We start from the raw sequence: 5,687 nt of genomic DNA, 5'->3' as shown, positions 1-5,687 counted from the left end.
TATTTTAAAATATTTAATTTTTAAAAATAAGACATCTGTGATTCTTTTTAGATAGACCTCACCTATTATAATGGGGCATTTGAAATGGACCATGATATTGATTTACACAGTTTTGATGTGGAGCTAGCCACATAACCAATTTATTGTTTTCCTTTCCCCATCTTTATAGACAATGATGGAAGAGTTTGAAACCTTTAAACAATTTTACTCCAACAGTGGGACTCATAATTAGGAGGAGCTTAAAGCATCTTAGAACTCAAAATTATATCTAGACTGAGATTCAATTATTCTTTGGCCTGCAATAAATTTAAATGGCTTGATTAATAACCTCTAGGTCATGGTTGATTCGTCTATAAATGATAGATTTTTTTTCTGTAAGAGAAAGTCAGCTTGAAAAAAATAGCCTGTGTAAAAATCTTGCATTATAGAAATGAAGAAATTAAAAAATATATTTTTATTGATTTTTAGAGAGAGAGGAAGAGAAACATCAATGTGACAGTAGAACAGCGATCGCTGTCTCCTGCATACCACCTACCTGGGATCAAGCCCGCAACTCTGGGCATGTGCCCTGACTGGGAATGGAACCAGCCACTTTTGGGTGCACGGGACAAAGCCCAATCAACCAAGCTACGCTGGCCAGGGCAGAAATTTTTTAGGTAAATGCACTTATGGATTTTATCTTCTTTATTACTTTGTTTATTCAATAATTACTTATTGAGTCCTCACTGTGTGCAAGGCACTAATGCCCCAAAGAGGAACACTTCCTTGTGGCTAACATTTCGGTGACTGGTTTTATCACTAGAGTGTGACATGAGGGCATGTGATGATGCCTGTGGAAGCACGTAGAGAGGCATCCAACTCAGGTTTGGGAGTGATTAATATCCATGCTCAATGAGGGATATCCCAGTCAAGAGGACAAGTATGGGATTGGTTTAAATGGTGAGAGTAAGGAAAAGATCTAGGAAGAGGGACCTTTGCATACTAAAGTCTAGAATCTTCTAGAGATAATGTGGCTTCTTTTGGAGAGTAGGTAGACTTGGGGTGGGGATGAAAGGATGTGGGGGAGGAGGAGGGAGAGGGAGTGCTAAGAGATGTGGCTGGTGAGGCAGGCAGAGGCCAAATGAAGAAGATATTAAAATATTTTCAGCATGGGAGTAAATTAGCAGATTTGAGCTCTAGAAAATCTCTCTGGGTGCTTTGAATAGACTAAAAGAAATCACAAAATTCTTGTATCTGGCTTGTGTTGTATGTATCATTTATAGACATAAGGAAGCATTATTTTTTTAAGTAAACTCTGTTATTGAAGGTTAACATGCAAACAGAAAAGTATACAAGTTATAAGGTGATAGCCCTGTGTATTTTCACAAAGTAAGCCACCTATTTAGTAACTACTACCCACATCAAAAAAAAATATTATCACCCCAGAATTCAGCTACTAGTATTGCTTTCTTTTAGTTATAACCTGTGCTCAGAGCACTAGTCTGAATATATCACAATTGATTCGTTTTGCCAATTTTAAAACTTTAAATAAATGAAATCATATAATATGCACTTGTTTGGGTCACTAATTATTTCTTTGTGATATTCATCCATGCTGCTGGGTATAGTAATAGCTATTTTTTCTTCTCCTACATCTTGATATTTCATTGTATATATGACATCTAAAAAAATTATCTTACAGTTCATAGACATTTGGGTCATTTACAGTTTTTCTCTGTTACAAATAGTGCTGCCATGAGCATTCTTATACATAGGGGTCCTCAAACTACGGCCCGTGGGCCACATGCAAATACAAATATTGTATTTGTTCCTGTTTTGTCTTTTTACTTCAAAATAAGATATGTGCAGTGTGCATAGGAATTTGTTCATAGTTTTTTTTTTTAAACTATAGTCCAGCCCTCCAATGGTCTGAGGGACAGTGAACTGGCCCCCTGTTTAAAAAGTTTGAGGACCCCTGCTTATACATGTATATGTGGATGTTCCTGTTGAGTGTATACCTTGGAATGGAATGCATTGTCAGTTATATGTATGATTTACCTTTATGTTAATATTTAAGAGGGAGGGAGGGAGACAGGAGGGAGAGAGAGAGAGAGAGAGAGAGATTTATAGTTCCACTCATTTATGCATTTATTGGTTGATCCTTGCCCTGACTGGAGATCAAACCCGCAACCTTGGTGTATCGGGATGACACTCTAACCAACTGAGCTACCTGGTCAGGGCTCTGATTTAGCTTTGATATGGCCAAACAGTTGCCCAAAGTAGTTGTATAATTTACATCAGTGTATGGAAGTTTTAGTTGCTTCTCATTCTTGCTCACACTTGGTGTGGCAGTCATAGTGGTGCTCTTGAGCATTTTTTATATGTTTAATTGGCCATTTGTATAGCATCTTCTGTAGACGCTTGTTCAAATATTTTGCCCATTAAAAAAGGATTGTCCTTTCCTTATTAATTTTTATGGAGTTCTTTGTATTTTCTAGATACATGTCTTTTGTAAGATAAATGTCTTGCAGATGTCTTCTCCTACACAGTTTTGGCTTTTTAATCTTGAAATGTTTTTTCTATGATGAACAGAAAATTTTAATTTGAATGAATTTCAATTTATAACTCTGTCCTTTAGGTTAGTGCTTTTTGTATCTTGTTTAAGAAATTTTTGCTTGCCTTGGTGTCATGAAGATATTCTTCTGTGCTAACAAGAAGTCTTATTGTTGTACCTTTTACATTTAGATCTATAGCCCTCTTGGAATTGAATTTTGTGTACAGTGTAAGGTAGGAGTCAAGATTACTTTTATTTTTGTAAATATGCTGTTGACCCAGCATTTTTTCTGGTAAAAATCATCTTTTCTCCGCTGAATTGCAATGGCACCTTCTTCATAAATCAACTAATCGCATATTTATGAATCTGTTTATGGACTTCATATTCTATTCCTATTGGGCTATAAAATAACTTAAATTACTTAGTCCTGATACGAGGTAGTATAAGTCTTTCAATTTTGTTTTTCTTTTTGATTTTTTGTGTTTTCTTGGTGTTTAGCATTTACTTATAAATTCTAGAATCACTCTATCAATTCCCCCCTCCCCCCACAGACACAAAAATTGGTTGAGATTTTGTTTGGAATTGCATTGAATCTGTAGCTCAATTTGGGAAAGTTGCCATCTTCATAATACTTCTAATCAATGAGCACATTATAGCTCTGTAATTAGGTTGTCTTTAATTTCTCTAAGTAATGCTTTCAATTTATCTCTGTAGCATTTTTACACATCTTTCATTAAACTAATTCTTTTTGTTGTTACTGCAAATTACATCTTTTAAAGTTTCACCTTCTAATTTTTTGATGCTTGTATATATAAATGCAATAGATTTTGGTATACTGACCTGGAGTGCAAGGATTTTGGTACAGTTACTTCTTAATTTTAATGGTTTATCTGTAGAATCATTTGGCTTATCTATGTGCATAATAATTTTATGGTAGTTTTATTTTTTCTTGTTCAATTCTTATACTTTTCATATTTTTTAATTGCCTCTTTGCACTAACTAGGACCTCGGTTTTAATTTTGAATAATAGTGATGATAGTGTTTGTCTCATTCTCATTCCCAATTTCAGGGAGAAAGCTTTCAATATTTAAAGTATAGCATTTACTTACTTAAAAGTGTAGTTGAAACATTTTCAGGTTAAGAAAATTCTCTTATTTATAATTTGATAGGCATTTTAATCATGAACATGTGTCAAGTTTTAGCAAATGCTTTTCTGCATCTATTGAGATTATCATATGGGTTGTTTCTCCTTTATCAATGTGGTAATCACATTTTCAAAAATGTTAAAACAATCTTGTATCTCTATCTTGTATAAACAATCTTGTATAAACTCAACAGATGTGCAGTGATTTTTGTGTTTTGTTGGATTCAGTTTGCTATTATTTTGTTAAAGATTTTCGTGTCTATGTTTAGGAGAGAGAGTAGCTTGTAATTTTCCCTGTGTGTGTGTGTGTGTGTGTGTGTGTGTAATGAACTTGCCTTATTCAGGTTTCAGGGGCATGCTAGTCTTATAAAATCAATTGGGAAGTGTTCCTTTTTTTGTCCAACTCTCTGGAAGAGATTGGTATTAGTTCTTCCTTAAATGTTTGATAGAAAATTCACCAGTGAAACCATCTGATGCTACTCCTGATCTTATCCAAAAGGCCAAGAAGCGCTCAGTGAAGCCATCTGAGGCTGGAGTTTTCTTTGTAGAGAAAAAAAATGAATACAATTATATTAGGTATAGACCCACCCAGGTTTTTCATTTCTTCTTGTGTGAATTTGGTAGGTTGTGTTTTGCAAGGCATTTTGTTATTTCATATAAATTTTTAAATTTACAGGTGAAAGTTGGTACTACAACCTTCTTTATTTGAAAGTTTGTGGGATTTGTGTAGTGTCCCCTTTTTCATTTCTGATGTTGACATTTTGTGCTTTTTTTCTTGATTAGTCTTGTGTAGCGTTTATCAAGTTTATTCTTTCAATGAGACAAGTTTGACTTTGTTGGGGTTTTTTTTGCTATTGATGCTTATTTTCTAAGTCATTCATTTTTGTTCTTGTTTTATATATATTTTTTGCCTATATATATAAGTGCAATATTTTTGGCTTCAATGAGCTGTTCTTTTTCTAACTTTGTGAGAACACTACTTATATTATTGATTTTCACTCTGCTTTTCTAATATATATAAGCAAAGTTCTGCATTTTCCATTAAGCCCTGGTTTTAATAGCATCTTAAAAGTTTTGATGTCATATCTTAATTTTTCTCCTCAAAGTATTTTAAAATGGCCATTGTATATTTTTTGACTAATTTCCAATTAATTGGGATAGTCTAATAATTTTTAACATTGATTTATAGCTTAATCCCATTGTTACCAAATAAAATGTTGTTAAGATTTTAGTCATTTTAATGAATTAGAAAACTGTGGTACATCTACATGATGGAATACTATGCTGCTGTAAAAAAGAAGGAACTCTTACCATTTGCAACGGCATGGATGGAACTGGAGAGCATTATGCTAAGTGAAATAAGCCAGTCAATGAAGGAAAAATACCACATGATCTCACTCATTCATGGATAATAAAGACCATTATAAACTTATGAACAAAAATAGATACAGAGGCAGAGCTGCTTCAAACAGATTGTCAAACTGCAGTGGGAAGGCGGGCGGGGCGGGGGGCAGAAGGGAGGGGTAAGAGGTCAACTGAAGGACTTATATGCATGCATACAAGCATAACCTATGGACATAAGACACTAGGGGGTAGGGGAGACCAGGGGATTGTCAAGGGTGGGGAAAACAGAAGACATATGTAATACCCTTTGTAATACTTTAAGCAATAAAAAAATGAAATAAAATTTAAAAAAAAGATTTTAGTCATTTTATATTTTTGAGACTTGCTTTATGGCCTGATTAGGATCACTTTTGGTAAATGATACATGTACACTTGAATAGACTGTTAGTATATTCTGAAGCTATTGGTGCGGTGTTCCATACATATGGATTAGATAACAGCTATTAATTGTATTAATCAAGTTTCCTATCTATTATTTTGTCTATTTATTTTGTCAGTTACTGAGAAGTGTAAACTAAATCTCTAACTGTGACGACAAACTTTTATGTCTCTTTTTAATTCTATCATTTTTTTTCCAAACATATTTTGAGGAAATGTTATTAGATA

The 5,687-nt window shown here is 33.8% G+C and overlaps 1 protein-coding gene across 1 annotated transcript in view; it reads left to right on the top strand.

The window, feature by feature from the left end:
- The first annotated feature begins 518 nt into the window (after nt 1–518).
- The window catches only part of RNF182 (ring finger protein 182), a 39,098-nt gene continuing 33,929 nt past the window's right edge, over nt 519–5,687 (top strand). The window contains exon 1 of the mRNA XM_006769709.2: nt 519–656. The gene's annotated coding sequence lies outside the window, so the exon portion shown is untranslated. The remainder of the gene's footprint in view (nt 657–5,687) is intronic.

The sequence above is a fragment of the Myotis davidii genome, unplaced genomic scaffold, assembly GCF_000327345.1.
Source record: "Myotis davidii unplaced genomic scaffold, ASM32734v1 scaffold62, whole genome shotgun sequence".
NCBI lineage: Eukaryota > Metazoa > Chordata > Mammalia > Chiroptera > Vespertilionidae > Myotis > Myotis davidii.
This window is presented reverse-complemented; position numbering and strand designations above follow the sequence as displayed.